This window comes from Theropithecus gelada, chromosome 7b, assembly GCF_003255815.1.
Source record: "Theropithecus gelada isolate Dixy chromosome 7b, Tgel_1.0, whole genome shotgun sequence".
NCBI lineage: Eukaryota > Metazoa > Chordata > Mammalia > Primates > Cercopithecidae > Theropithecus > Theropithecus gelada.
This window is the reverse complement of record NC_037675.1, coordinates 71,558,972-71,575,094: the sequence shown is the minus strand read 5'-3', so window position 1 is coordinate 71,575,094 and position 16,123 is coordinate 71,558,972. Positions and strand designations below refer to the sequence as shown.

General features: G+C 44.0%; 1 protein-coding gene across 4 annotated transcripts in view; it reads left to right on the top strand.

Annotated features, from left to right (window-relative positions):
* SLC8A3 (solute carrier family 8 member A3) overlaps positions 1-16,123 on the top strand; it is a 140,528-nt gene that overhangs the window by 22,205 nt on the left and 102,200 nt on the right. The window lies entirely within an intron of this gene.

Genomic DNA, 16,123 nt, shown 5'->3' with positions numbered 1-16,123 from the left:
GTTCCATCACAGGTATGCAGGATCAGCAGACACCACTGGACAGGTTCTGCTTCCAAACTCTTCTTCAGTTTTCTCACTTTAAATTGTTTCTGGGTAAGGAATCCTGTGACAAGAGCTAAGGACACAGAACATTTTGTTCTCTGAAACACAAAATGATGGCTGGTGGAGCTGTGGGATGACAGAAGTTTCATGATATCAGATTTTGGAGAATTCTTGTGACTAAGAAGGACTAGAGAACTGCTTGGGCCTCTTCTTCCTCCCTTCCTCATATGAAGGGTGTCTATGAGCTTTGAAACCAATCCTTTCCATTCTGGGCAGCAATAGTCCAATCAGAACATTCTCAAGAAAACAACTGGCATTGGCTTTGTTCATTGGTACTGTATTGCCAGTCTCACTGTATAACCAGATTCCAGGCACATCTTTAATTTTGAAATTGCAAAATTGATAGAAATTTGGCGATCTTTTAAAATGCCCATAGACTATTTTATGGTGTGAGGCTTGCCCAGGTTTGTTGAATTGAGTCAGTATGGCTTGGATACTGGAAAGTATCTTGGAGAAGCAGAGCTCCCAGGGCAGTGGCCACTTGTCTTTAGTCACAGGTCTAAGCTCCAAAATCTGGTGAAGCAGTGAAGGAGAAACATCCTAGGAATTGTGGGAGAAAATGTATCTTCTGTGTGGTCATCTCTTTTCACAGTCTAGGACTCTCCTGAAATACCTCTTCTTGGGTTACTGCCCTGTTCTGCCCTTCAGAAACTGGGTGTTACACTTCTGTCACCTCTATTACCCTAAGGCCTCTGCCCATTGAACCCTCTTGCAAATTGGATATTCTGTCCTTTTTTCAGTTGGATAGCTTTAAAAGGGAAAGCAGAATGACTTTTCTCAGGATTTGTAGCTTATGAGAAAGTAGACTTTCCAGGGTGGCCTAGAAGGGTGGAGATGAGAAACAGAACTGCCTCTGAATGACTGCACATATCCATAAGTAATAAGCAGTGGCAGGAGGTGGTGTGAAGAGTAAAAGGAGCATATAGGAAGTTGTGGTGGGGGGTGTCTAATGTTTCAAGAACCTGCTCATTATACCTTCAGTGGGAAATGAAGCCATATAACCTCCAGAAGAGGAGGAGGAAGGAACTCATGGAAAAGTGGGAAGCCATAGAAGCTAGGGAGAGGTGTTCTAGGAGTGCTTCTGCCCAGGTCCAGCTATGAGACAGAGCTCAAAAAGAGCTGGGCACTGCTGACGACAGAGCTGAGTGACCCGGGAGACCCTGCCCCTGTTCTTACTCAATCCCTTCCTAATAATGTGACTTGGGGCAGGTCATTTAGTGGGTCTGGAACTAAACTTTCTCATATGCAAACTGGGAATAGCAATACTTTCCTTGCCTGGAGGCAAGGTCAGTCCTTTTTGCAGTTCCTTCCAGCTCTAAGATTTTCTGAACCATAGACATAAGCACTCAGCGTAGGTCATATTTGCACTCGCCAAGAATGTATCAGGGGATATTGTCTCTTGAAGGGAAATGGCCATTGACAAATTGATTTATTAGAGCTCTGTTTAGTCATTTTGCTGGGAAGGATAATCATTTGTTAATGTAAGTAGAAACCTGTGCCTTCCGGAGAATACTATCCATTTATATGTACTCTGGGGAGGGTGTTTATACATACAAGTGAAGGACAGGGCTTCACTGGGAAAACAAACTCCATAGAATTTCACACAATTATGGCGATGTCAGTGTGGAAGAAGATATGGTAAGGCATTAAATGACATTAAGACCACAAAATTTGCCATAATTTGACAGACTTGTGGTTCTTCTGATTCAGAACTCTTTCTTTTTCTTTTTTTTTAAAATTTATTTATTATTATTATACTTTAAGTTGTAGGGTACATGTGCATAACGTGCAGGTTTGTTACATATGTATACTTGTGCCATGTTGGTGTGCTGCACCCATCAACTCGTCATTTACATCAGGTATAACTCCCAATGCAATCCCTCCCCCCTCCCCCCTCCCCATGATAGGCCCCGGTGTGTGATGTTCCCCTTCCTGAGTCCAAGTGATCTCATTGTTCAGTTCCCACCTATGAGTGAGAACATGCGGTGTTTGGTTTTCTGTTCTTGTGATAGTTTGCTAAGAATGATGGTTTCCAGCTGCATCCATGTCCCTACAAAGGACACAAACATGATTCAGAACTCTTTCTACCCATGACATGGATAGGTCGTTTTTCAGAGATCAGAGGCTTAATTCATTCTATTAATTTCTTCATTCGATTAATAATCAATTATGCACCTAGGATCTCTGAATATGACTAAACCTTCCTCAAACTCATTTGCGTTTTCAGTTTGTATAATATCTTGGTGTAAATGAGCCTTGCAAATTATCACTTCTGGGTGATACTCGCTCTAAAGGTATGTCAACCTCCAAAAGTTTGAGATTCTAGTCTAGATATTCTAGGGTTTGGTGAACAAATCTATGTTCGCATCCATCCCTTTTCATTTATTTTTTAGACTTCATTCATTGCAGAATAATGAGTCCAAAACCTGCTCATCTGTTCTCACATGGCACCCCATTCTTGATACTTTAAATTGCAATTTTACAACTAGAGGTAGTATTATGGAGCAGAAAAATTGTGGGCTCTAAGTACTCTGGGTTAGCATTCTGGCTCCACTACTGATTTAACAATGTAGTTTGGGGAAATTTTATTAACCGATGAAATTATTTCCTCTTTGGCAAAATGGGGACAATAATATCTCTCTTGCAGGGCCATTAAGATGATTCAAGGCATTGTATGCAGTGTACCTGGTACATGGTATATGCTCAGGAAACAAGACTTTTCATAGTAATATTGATAAATTAACAATACTCTTCAGAAGACACTGTTGAGTTGTTTAGGTTACTTGGCTCTTTGTATGACCCTAAGTAATGAGCATGCCAGTTTGGGGTTACTATGAAGAGTACTTACCTAAACTCATAAAATACCAGAGCTAGAAAGGACCTTAGAATATCTTCTGCAGTCATGCTTCTTAAATTTCAATGTGTTGCTCAATCATCCAGGGATCTCACTGAAGGGCAGATTAGGATCCAGGTCTAGGGGAGGGATTGAGATGCTGCATTTCTAACAAGCTCTGGATGCTGCTGGCCCTTTCACCCCAACTTGGAGGTGAAAGATTCTAAAGCTCTTGACCAAATCAGGAGACCCAGCAAAGAGGTGGTTTTTCAAACAACTTGCTTAATTGAATAATGATTGTTTGCTCTTTAATTCCAACTTTCAATCCCAACTTAGCAAGAACCCAGAGGCTGTGCTAATTGCCATACCAGTCTGGGAACCGAAATGGACACCTTCAGGGTACTGGACAAAATTGTGTGATACTTGGAACATCTGCTTTCCAGTCTCTCCCCCTTTGTGTAACTTTATTTGCCTATCAAGCCTGGTAGTATTGAAAATCTGCCTTCACTATAGTCCCCTAAATATAATCAAGTTGAGGCCAGGCCTGTGCTCTATCAATAATATAGGATCCACGAATTCACATGTCTGGTTGTATGCTTTACTTCTTCAAAGGTGCTTTTAGCAGCATGGAAGAATAGAAAAGCACGAGTTTTGGAATATGAAAGCAGATGTGAATCCATCACCTACCAGTAACTTTTAACAAGTCACATCACTTTTCTGAGTACCAGGTTTTTGTTGGACAACAGAAATAATGTTCTCTATTCTTCAAGGGAATACTAAATATAAATATGAAAAAAATGTACAGTGCCTTCTCATAGACAGTGCTCAGTCATTCAACAGACATTTGTTAAATATTTGCTATGTACTAGGTACCTTACTAGGCACTGGGGTTAAATAAGTGAATAAGACAAACTGACATTTCAGCTCTCAAGGATCTTACTGTCAAGTGGAGAGGATAAAAGAGTACAGGCAAATCAAGGAACACGGGAGAAGTGGTATGGCTGAGATGGATTGAATAAAGGAGCAGTGAGAGCTCCCTGCAATGTGTGTGGTACCACTGAAGTTTCTAAATTAACCTTCACTAAGGACGTAGTAGTGACAGAGGTGAAGTGGGGATAGGTACATGATTAATTTACGTCCATATTACAATAAACCCTTAACATTTGAGAGGGACATTATTGACGTCTTCATGATCCAGAAGAATCCTCACCTTTGCAATCATCACTATAGTCACATCTTGAGCATTATGGCCTTTAAGACTGTAGCATACAATGACAAAACCTCACAGAGGTATGGGTTCTGCCTGCACACTAATTTCACTCATTAAACAAGTGAATGGCTCCTATATCCCAGGCTCTCAGCACGCCTTTGCAAAATAACAGATTATTGCAGCTCTTGGACCTTTGAGGTCTCTGGGAATAGTCAAAGCCACAGATGTCAAATATGTAAATGCCAAGATCTATTATAATTAAATAGCACAGGCCTCCTTCAGAGAAAAAGAGAATATTGGCTATGCTGCACATTCTCCAACCAAATCGGAATGTTAAAACTTGAAGGTATCTGACCTCAGAGTGGAGCTATGTACTTGGCACAGATTTGTCCTGAAGAAGGGACTCCATTTCTGAGCCAGTTGTTGAATAGGGATACTTAGCAGTACAGTGAGGCACTTCCAGTAGGATTGTTCAACCACAATTGCCCACTTTCCAGGCCCAAAGGAATAATTGAAGGTTATGTAGACTTTTTAGCAGAAGCTTTGGTTATTGTGTCCCAAAGGGCCCCAGGTCCTGAAGAAATGTCTTTTTTTTTTTTTTTTTTTTTTTTGGTCTCTTTTCTTCTTAATTACTGAGACTGTCAAAGAATGTGTCAAAGCATGACATATTCCAACTCCAGGATCCAGAGAGCACCCCAAGTTCTGTGGAGACCCTGTCATGTCTGCAAAACTCTCCAGGAAGTCCAGAGCCCTCCTGGTTAGTTTGTTTTAGGGACTAGGCATGCGGTATCCCCTGGCAACACTGGATCAGCAATTCTCCTTCTACCGAAGTCAGTCCCACACCATGTGCAGCAGCGTATCCAGTGCCCCTGCCCTGGTCTGCTCATGTTGGTTTTCTCTCCAGAATAATAATTCCTCAATTTCCACAAGAGATTGATTCCAGAACTACTCTGAGGATACCAAAATCCTCAGATACTCAAGTACCTGGTATAAAATGGCATAGTATTTGGCATATGACCTAGGCATATTCTCTCCCATATACTTTATTTATTCATTTATTTATTTTGAGACGGAATTTCATTCTGTTGCCCAGGCTGTCCCTTGCCCATTACAACCTCTGCCTCCTGGGTTCAAGCAGTTCTCCTGCCTCAGCCTCCCAAATAGCTGGGACTACAGGCGTGTGCCACCATGCCTGGCTACTTTTTGTATTTTTAGTAGAGACAGGGTTTTATCATGTTGGCCAGGCTGGTCTCAAACACCTGACCTCAAGTGATCCACCCACCTCAGCCTCCCAAAAAGCTGGGATTACAGGCGTGAGTTACCACATCCGGCCCCCCATATACTTTAAATCATCTCTAGATTACTCATAATATCTAATTCAATGTAAATTTTATAGAAATAGTTGTTTTAATGTATTGCTTTTTAAATTTGTATTGTTTCTTATTGTTGTATTATCCTTTTTTATATTTTATTTTTTCAAACATTTTCTACCTGTGGCACCCACAGTTGGTTGGTGGAACCTGTGGTTGGTGGAGCCCATGGATGCAAAGGGCTGATAGTATGAGAAAACTCAGAGGTGCAGAGTTGGAGATCCCATTGGGGAGAATGTCAGTGTGGGTTAAAAAAGACACACTGTGGTTGGAGATGATCACGTGAATGGCCACTTCAAAAATGAATGGATCTCATCCTCAAAGCAGGCTCTGCTGGGCACTGCTTGGGAAGGTGCTAATTGGGGCTTCGGGCAACAATAATAAGGGGATGCAGGTGGGGATCCTGCCATGGGCATAGCTTACTTTCTCTGGACTCTTCTGGGTCTTAAGGCCGGTTTCCTCATCCACTCAAAAGAATGACAGCAAGGTGAGCAAAGCAAGGCAGGTAAATGAGGAGGACTCTTCCCTGGTTGTCCAACTTTTCATCAACTTCCCAAAGGTATTTGGATGGGCTCATTCAAATACCTTTGAATAAGCACTCATTCCTTCTCCACCCTTTAGCTAGGCCCTGTCAACTCCACGAGGAAGGTAGAAGAGGTCAGAGCTGTGGTCTTTCGCTTATTCAAGATGTTTCCTTAGTGTTTTGTGTTTGGGTTTTGGGTTTTTTTGTTTTGTTTTGTTTTGAGACAGAGTCTTGCTCTGTTGCCCAGGCTGGAGTGAAGTGGCGTGATCTGGGCTCACTGCAACTTCTGCTCCCGGGTTCAAGTGATTCTAGTGCCTCAGCTTCCTGCATAGCGGGGACTACAGGCACATGCTACCACGCCTGGCTAATTTTTGTGTTTTTAGTAGAGACGGGGTTTTGCCATGTTGGTCAGGCTGATCTCAAACTCCTGACCTCAGGTGATCCAGCCACCTTGGCCTCCAAAAGTGCTGGGATTACGGGCATGAACCACTGCACCTGGCCCCTTATTGTTGGTTTTTAAAAGAGAAACTAAGCTGTGCTTCCAGAACCCAGTTTGAAAGTTTGAAGAACTGGCATAGAGCCAGTGATATATAATTGTTAGTTGAAGAAAGAGAGCTCCTTGATCTACAAATAGAGCACGGCCCCATATTTAAATTCTGCACATTCTAGAATCATTTTGCAAGAATCAAATGCTCTGAGGAGTTTGCTAAATAACCATGGAAGAAAGCACTAGACAAATATTTTCAGATGGCATGCTAGTTATCATTCACAGGAATTATATTTCCACTCCTACCACTTACTGGGGACCCAAGTAAGAAATTACCTGGATAAGCAAAGGAGAATTTAAAGTTGAATGTGGTGGAACTCACTTATTATGGAAAAATGTGTTTTTCTGAAAACTAGATATGTGTGTATATTTAAGTTCAGCTGTCGTTTTGGAACCACCCTTACTCTTCCTAGCTAAGGATTAGCATGCATAGGTGCAACTTGACTAACCCTGCCTGGACCCAATTCAGTTACCTTTTGATGGGTAGGGTTCATGAAGAAGCAGTTATTTGCAGAGTGTATAGAAAACACTCTATTGTAGGTTCTTTAGTTGGTACTTTCAAAATAAGTGACATCCAGATAGTAACTTAGTATTCCAAATATGGCTGCAAAACAAATTGTAGATTATGGTTAACTACTACTGCCATCTCTCCATACCAATCCATCTTTTGCCAGGTTGTTTGGTCTTGATTTGTCAACCTTTTAGATTTCTCTCCGTGTTTTCCACATGACCTTCACCGACCCCTCTTCCATCTCCAAATGTCTTTCTGAGTTGTGGGGATGCAGATGTGTTCTGTCACCATCACAAGGGCTAACGGTGCCCTGGCTGCAGATCTTCATTTATGTTCACATTATTTCTGTTCTTACACCCTACTTCATGTTTGTACACTGTTTTCTTACATTTGCTGTCTCTTCTAAACATTCTCTGCTGCATCTGTTTTTTCTCTAGCTGTCTGTGCTCTAGGTGCTGCAGAGGCTAGTGCTGGGTTTCCTTTCATTCCTCCTTGCACTCAGCGCCTCCCTTCTCAATTCCTTTTTGCCATGTCTCCTCTTTAAATCTTAACCTACTCCGAATAGTCTTGTCCTTCACTCTGTTGGCATCTGTACTTGGGTTGCTTTCAGTCTATTCTCTGATCTATGATTTCTTTGCGTGATCAAGAAAGTGCCATGAAAGGATCCCTTAAGAAAGCCTGTCATTTGGCCAGAACGAACTAGCTTCATGATAGCACCAGGAAGACTGATATCTCCCAAGAAACAAACCACTCATGGTGGTGCTCTTTTTGCCTTCACTGTGAAGTGTTTGTCTGCCTGTACGTGAAGATGAGAGGGTTTAATTGTAAGGATGCAGCACAGACTGGGACTGGTATCAGAAAACCATCAGGGACTGAGGTCGCTCAAGGGATCGCTTTCTCTCTCTGATGCTCTCCCTCCTGGGTGACATGCTTTCTGTCCCCTGGCACCTCTGCTTCTCTCTGCGGGCTTCTTCTTTATTATTTGCAGCTTGCAGTGGTACCTCGAAGTCCTAGCTCATGGCTCCTCTCTGCATATATGCTTTCTGTTCCTACCCACAAAGCTCTTTCTATTCTTCTAGTTTAAATTTTCAAGAGAAGACGTCTAATTTTTTTAACCTGGTCATGTCAGAGACCACTGACCACATATGAGTTGGTTGCCCTGTGTCAAGCACCTTTTTCCCCTCCCCTATCTAGTCTGTCATAAATGAATGATGGAGTGGGAAATTGAAGTTGCCATGGGAATTCCATGATAAGTTATCTAAACAGTTTTATCTATAAGTGGTAGACAGTGTCACTTAGAAGGGAGTCCCAGGTGAGACAGGCACCTGTCAACTCCAAACGGGCACACGTTCTAAGGTCTGCAACACCCCAGAGAGACCACTGATTTTATAGTGGCCTGTACTGGGGCAGTAGGCTGGAGAACAGGAGAAATAGCCACTTCAGAAGCCCCCAGCCCAAATGCATCAAGCTGACTATAGACTCTGCAGCCAAGATTCAGCTGGCTTCTGCTCACATCAACAGAAAACATTCTTAGTGAATGATGCTCAGTGACACGTATCTCAAGGCTGCTAGGGTCATCTCTCCCCATTTACTTTTTTCTGGTCTGTCCTCTCCAGGATACTAGCATCAGAAGATAATCTTCCGTCATTTTCAGGTACACTATTTGGGTACTGAGTCACTTTCAAAGCCTCTTCCTGGGTTTGGATTTCCAGACCAGCCTGTGCTATAAAGCAAGACAGAAAGCTTCCCTGCCACTCATGCCTGCCAGGGATAGAATCACAACACTCCCGAGGCTCTCCCTCCCCACCCCTCCCCTGCTGGCAGCTGATCTGCTGGACTTAGCTGGAGTCAGCAGGCACCCCCTCTTTATCCTGGGAGCTGCAAACTTGATGCCTTTCCAGGAAATCCCCAGAAGCTGGAGTATCCTCATCTACAGGTGGCACAGTGTATGGCTCTGTTGGGTGTCCATGTTCCAGTGCATAGGACTGGGGTGGAAAATAGGGACCCTCCTTTTGTGTCAGTTCCACTCAATGAGTAGTGGCCGTCCAGGGGTCCATCTTGGAAAGGACTTGTGAGGCTGTATCTGGGCTCAGCTATAGATGTGAGAAGAAAAGGCCAAATATCTGCCAATCCTAGTCCTGGGATTTGAGATAGAAAGAACTGCATGGAGTGAAGAAACTAGGAGTCTCCATTTCACTGAGGTGCATAAGAATGAAATTATTGGCCGGGCGCGGTGGCTCAAGCCTGTAATCCCAGCACTTTGGGAGGCTGAGACGGGCGGATCACGAGGTCAGGAGATCGAGACCATCCTGGCTAACACGGTGAAACCCCGTCTCTACTAAAAATACAAAAAACTAGCCGGGCGAGGTGGCGGGCACCTGTAGTCCCAGCTACTCGGGAGGCTGAGGCAGGAGAATGGCGTAAACCCAGGAGGCGGAGCTTGCAGTGAGCTGAGATCCGGCCACCGCACTCCAGCCCGGGCGACACAGCAAGACTCCATCTCAAAAAAAAAAAAAAAAAAAAAGAAATTATTGTCACTATTTCTTCAATACTGGGCCAATCCTAATGAGAAAACCCTTTCTGAGTCTCTCTTTTCTTTATCTTACATATAACACAAAAGCTTTTTCTATTCCCTGGATGAACCCACAGGGACAGAAATTCTTGTTGGACACGTGAAGCAGATAATTTCTTTATCAGACTAGAATCTTCCAGAAGTGCTGCTAACCTAGTGAGTTTTATACTCTAGACAGGTGGTTCTCAAGCCAGCTCCCCACCACAGGCCATTTTCATGGTCTACCCCTCCCCGTAGAACCCGTGTTTTAGATTATTAGCTGATAATTGGATTTCTATTTTTTTCTCATAAAATACAACAAAAGATAGCTAGTGATATTATGATGAGCTAATGTAATTATAACCAAAGCAGAGAGAAACAACATTTTAATTAACCTGTGTGGACTGTTGGAAGAATATAGACTTTCTATTTTGGGGGTTGAGTAGAGAGAAGAATGAACACAGTCAAGGGCCGACTGTCAGACGACACTTAACTGATGTAAAATGCTTTGAAAATATTGGGCACTCATTGTTTAAAGTTGTTTTTGATGATGGTAACTCTGTAGGGAGATCAGAACATTCTGGAAAGAATGGGAACAGCCTTGGTTACCTGGGCCTTACCACTGTTATTCAGGCCTCTGAGAAAGCTTACTATTGTTGTTGCTATGTTTCTTACATAATAAAACTTCTAATATTTGTATGAAAACATAGAATTCCATCTTTAAAGATATAAGGATTTTGTCATACCATTAGGATTACTATGATCACTTGATTCCAAGTCTAAAATATTAAGCAATTTACCTAAGAACACAGAGTTTTAAGGGTAAGTATCAAAACCTTGATCTTCTAATACCACATATTCTCACTTATATGTGGGAGCTAAAAATACTGAGCTTAAAAAGGTAGAGAGTAGAATTGTAGTTATTAGAGGATGGGAAAGAGGACACGGAGAGGTTGGCTAATGGACACAATGTGAAGTTATGTAAGAGGAATAAGTTCTAGTGTTTTGTAGCATCATAGGGTGAATATCGTTAACAGTAATTTAGCGTATATTGAAAACAAACTAGAAGACAGGATTCTGAATGTTCACAAAGAAATGGTAAATATTCGGCTGGACGTGGTTGATCATGCCTGTAATCCCAGCACTTTGGGAGGCCGAGGTGGATGGATCACCTGAGGTCAGGAGTTTGAGATCAGCCTGGCCAACATGGTGAAACCCTGTCTCTACGAAAAACACAAAAAATTAGTGGGGCATGGTGGCGCACACCTGTAGTCCTAGCTACTTAAGGGACTGAGGCAGGAGAATCGCTTGAACCCAGGAGGCAGGGGTTGCAGTGAGCCGAGATTACACCACTGCGCTCCAGCCTGGGCAACAGAGTGACACTCCGTCTCAAAAAAAAGAAAAAAGAAAAAAGAAATGATAAATATTTAAGGTGATAGATATGCTAATCACCCTTATTTGATCATTATACTTTGTACACATATGTCAAAATATCACTCTGTATCCATACATATATATAATTATTATGTGTCGACTACAAATAAAAGGAAAAAAATCATTTAAGTGTATTTACAAAACATAAATTATTATATAAAACCATTATTAATAATGTTTTAAATTATATCTAAGGGTGTGATAAAATTACAGTATAAGATTATGCTTGAAAAAGTGCAATAAGAAGTAATATGTACAGTTGAGAAAAAGTGCAAAGACCTGAGTCCTAAGCAGACTACAACTTTCCTACTGCATGGCGCTTCTCTAGCCTTTTGCTTTGAAAGATTTTGCACCCAGCATGGCAAGTGGTTAGGAGAGGCAGCCATTCTCACATGTGCGATGGCTTCGGGAGCCATATATATTGTTCAGCTGGGTGTGGACTGGAAAGGCTGCATGTTGTATTAATGCATTGTTAAGAACCTCTAAGAGTGATTTCTTTTGGGACGTGGGACTGATGGTCCAGATGGTGGAAAGACAGCTTTTAATCTTTTATTTTATACATTGTGCTCTTTTAAATTTTTAACGAGAGCATGCATTTCTTTAATAATAAAAATGCAAAAAAAAATTAGCCGTAGATCTTCTGATTTTAACCTGCATGTTCTCTCTATTGTGTTACATATTTTAGCATGAGAATAAGGTTATGAAGCTGAAAGTAGCAGGCTTCCTTTCCCTTATATGGCGGAAGCTAACAATGCATTCTACATTTCTCCCTTAAGGAGTTGGCTTCTTTCCTTTTAACACAGGGGCAACTGGGCCCAGGGAGTTTAGCAAGGGCCAAATAAAGTCCTTAATGCCCAGCTCAGCAATCTGGATTTACCATCCTTGACTGCTGGCTCTGACCCACCCTCACCTGAGCTGGTCTGCAGAGGATTCTTGTTTCTGTCACTTCATCACCAGGAACTACTGACAGATGATGCTTTGGCCTGCTGCCTGGGTAACAGGGCGAGGCTGGCTCAGGACCATGTTTTCAGATCGGGGGGCCTCCTTTGACGCCATGTCCGTGATGTCCGAGGGCAGCCAGGATCAAGGGCTAGACGGGGCAATGATGAGATGAGAGCAGGAGGGGCTGAGCTACAGCCCCAGGAGAGCCTATGCCAGCCCTCCTGACCAAGGAGGCCAGAAACAACAGGAGAGCGGAGGCAGAGGGGTGAGTGTCCATCGCTCAATGTACAATCAGCAGACATTTGGGGAACTCATACTGTGGGCTAAGCACAGGGAAGAAAGGCACAGTCCCTGTCCTCAGGGAGGTCACAGTTGATAGGGAAGACAAGCACATGTGCTAGCTGCTATAGAAGGGGGAACCACTGAGGGCTGTGGCCACACAGAGGCAACACCCCCTTCTTGTTTTTTGTCAGGGATTCAGTTTGGTGTCATTAGAAGTGACTTGCACACCCCGCCTCCTCCACTCAATTCAGAAGGACTTGGTAAGCAGGATGATGAATTGGCTTCAGCTTGTGGGGCACACACAGGCAGAAGTGGAAGGTTGCCTTAGGAGTAAGTATATCCCCATGCAAGCTGTGTCCTTAGACCAGAGCAGCACCTGGTTCTTCCCCATTTCCAGTGAAGGTGCCTCACACACCACAAGGACACAATTTATGCCTGCAGAATGAATGAATGAAGGAAGGAAGGAATGAACGAACGAACGAACGAACGAATGAGTGAATTCCTGGAACCTCTTCTGCTTGTGTGCCACACCAGGTTGCAGCAAGCCCGGGGACACCTGGGACTGGAATGTGGCTCTCAGGCATGAGGACAAGAGAGCACCCACCATTCTGCATTCTTCAGCCTTTCCTCCTCTCCTGTCCCAGCTTCAGCAAGATCCACAGAGCCCTCTGAGCACTGGCAACCCAGAGCCTCTCCACAGCCTGACCCCTGCCCAGGCACCGCTCTTCAGAGGGTGTTTCTGTGCTGCTCAGCTACCTCTGAGCCTGGGCTGCCTTTGATGCTCAGGAGACACCTTGTAATTCAATTAAGCCTTCTCTCCAGGGAGCATGTAATTATGTCCTATCTGGGCCTTGTAATGACAGCCCCCTGCCACTGCACAGGGAGTTGCCCTGCTCAGCTGCCCAGAACCTTTCCCTGGGAGGGAACTAATCTGCTTAGCCCAGACTGGATGCAGTTCTGCACAGCACTTTCCCGAATGCCTCCAAAACGAGTCCTCACTGGCAGAACAGGCCCACTTTGGGGGAACTGAGGGCTCTCTTGGTCCTGCACTGCTCTTTGCCATACAGATCTGTCTGCCCAGGATTGTTCTTGGATGTGTGGGAGGCTGAGAGAGCTCCCTTTTCTTCTCATGGCTAAATCCCTTGGTCTTCCCAGACCTCCTGGGGGTTAGAAGGGAGAGGGGAAAAAAAGACTGAACTTTGTTTTGTTTTGTTTTGTTTTTCATTGTTGTTGTTTGCCGGTTTTCTATGTTGTCTTGCGGGGAGAGGGTGTAAGATTGATTGACAGAGCAGGCACACTTCCCCCACAAATTCATCATTTGAATTTCTCAAGTAAGATGTTCACATTTCTCTGGTAAGATGCTCCGATTTCTCTGGTTAAGATTTCTCTGGTAAGATGCTCATGGATTGGTGGAGGTGTGGGGGTGTGTGGGAAGTGTGCCTGCTCTGTCTGAGCTTTGGGGAAAGTTGCCTTAATTCTCTGCATGACTTTCTTTGCTCCTTTGGGCTTCCTTTCTGTGCAATGTAGTCTGACATGGACACTGCTCAGGGAGGTTGCTGCCCACTCCCCACACCACTGGAAACCAGTAACCCGGGTTTACTTGAGCCCTCCTTTTGAGGAACCCAAATTCTTTCCTTTCCTTGATGTGAGATCTGCCCAAAATGCCATTGGCAAGCTGTACTGGGTTGAATAGTGTCCTTCCTCCTCCCAAATGTATGTCTACTCCAAACCACAGGAAACGACCTTGTTTGGGAATAGGGCTTTTGCAGGTGTAACTATTAATAGTTATGATGAGGTTATGCTAGATTAGATTGGGCCCTAGATCCTATGACTGGTATCCTTACAAGAAGGCCATGTAATGACACAGACAAAGAATGGAGTGAGGCATCCAAGAAACTCCAAGGATTGCTAGGAAACACCAGAAGCTTGGAGAAAGGCATGGAACAGATTCTCCTCTCGGACCTCTAGAAGGAATCGGTCCTGCTGATACCTGGATTTTGGACTTCTAGCCTCCAGACCTGTCGGGGAGAATACACTTCTGTTGTTTTAAGCTACCACGTTTGTGGCAATTTGTCACAGCAGCCACAGGAAACTAACACATACGACCTGCACAATGCCTACTCCAGCCTTCCATAGCAAGTCAAGGGCCTCGCAACTATGTCCAAAGGACTGATAGAAGAGTGACCTCTGTGCTGCTTGTCCCTCGGGATGCTGACCCACAGCTCTCAAGGCAGGAGTAGGCCAGAGTTCATTCAACAACTTTGTTATATAGGGGCTCCACTTGTAAAGCTTTTGAATTCCTGTTTGCAAGTACACGAGGGTTGAAAAATAAATGGCCATGTTCTCTAAGCCACGTACCCAATCTGTTTTTTCACTTTATTACAGCTATTATAATGGCCTCCTCTTCTATCTTCCAATCTCCTTAGCCCTGGTTCCTTGATAGTCCTTTTTTTTTTCTGAGGCGGAGTCTCGCACTGTTGCCTGAGCTAGAGTGCAGTGGCAGGATCTTGGCTCACTGCCACCTCTGCCTCCCAGGTTCAAGCGAGTCTCCTGCCTCAGCCACCTGTGTAGCTGGGATTACAGGTGCCTGCCACCATGCCTGGCCAATTTTTTTGTATTTTTAGTAGAGACGGGGTTTCACCATGTTGGCCAGGCTAGTCTCGAACTCCTGTGACCTCGTGATCCACCCACCTCAGCCTCTCAAGGTGCAGGGATTACAGATGTGAGCTATCGCACCCGGCCAGATAATTCTTAAACAACTGCCCAGAGGTTCCAGCCTAGGCAGGAGCAACCATGAACTGCATTGCTCATTTCTGCTTTTTGACCCTTTCGATGGCTGAACTCTAGGCCATGGAAAACAAGGCCCCACTGTGTAGTTAAGAGTCATTTTGTGACTAGGGAGACAAAAAAGACATGCCTATTCCCCAAATCCCCTTTCCCTCTGGAGTTCCTTGGTGCCTTAAAGCTTGTCCTGAGCTGCAGGTTATCCCGAAATGCAGGCATGTTACCTGGTGTCCTCTGCAAAGAGAGGCAGGCCTGGCTGGGGCACAGCTAAAGATATCACGGCCAACCTAAGGGCAGCCAAGGCCATGGCTGTCTGTGACAAGAGGAGAGCAGCAGTGATAGGCAGGTAGGAGGCATTGAGTTAATGTCAGGGAACTGGACGACAGAAGTTTGCCTCATCATTGCCACAATAAAATCACCAATAACAGAAGTGTGAAAGCAGCGATGTGGGTGGAAGCCCATATACACACAGAGGGTAATAGAGCAGCATGATTAAATATGTGGCCTTGTTATCAGACAGGCTGATTTGGAGTGCCAGCTACTTGTTGGTGACTTGAGCTAGAGAAAGTTATCTAACCTTTCACTTTACTCATTTACATAACATGGCTAATAATAGCACCTACCTTACAGGGTTATTGTGAGGATTGAATACAATTATGCAATATAAACCATTTAGCATAGTGCCTAGTCTCAATTCCTCACCAGGGGTATGATGTACTAGCTTTTAGTTAAGTAATTAGTATCCTGGACATGTCACAGCCATTTGAGCTATCTGGGCCAGCGTTTTGCTCAGGTTCCCCCATCAGTAATTGTATTCCCTCCCCAGTACCAGGATTAGCTTTTAGGAAGAAACAGTTGATCTAAAGATAGAAAGTCAGAGTACTGTCTGGAGGAAGGTAGAGGGAAATGTCACTATCTGCATTTTCTTTGACGCTGTCAGGGAACATGACAGGCTGCTCCCAAAGAGAGAGCAGCCCCAGGACAGGGCAGAAGGTGACCTTGAGGTTGACTCCTCTGCATCCTGATGTGGACTT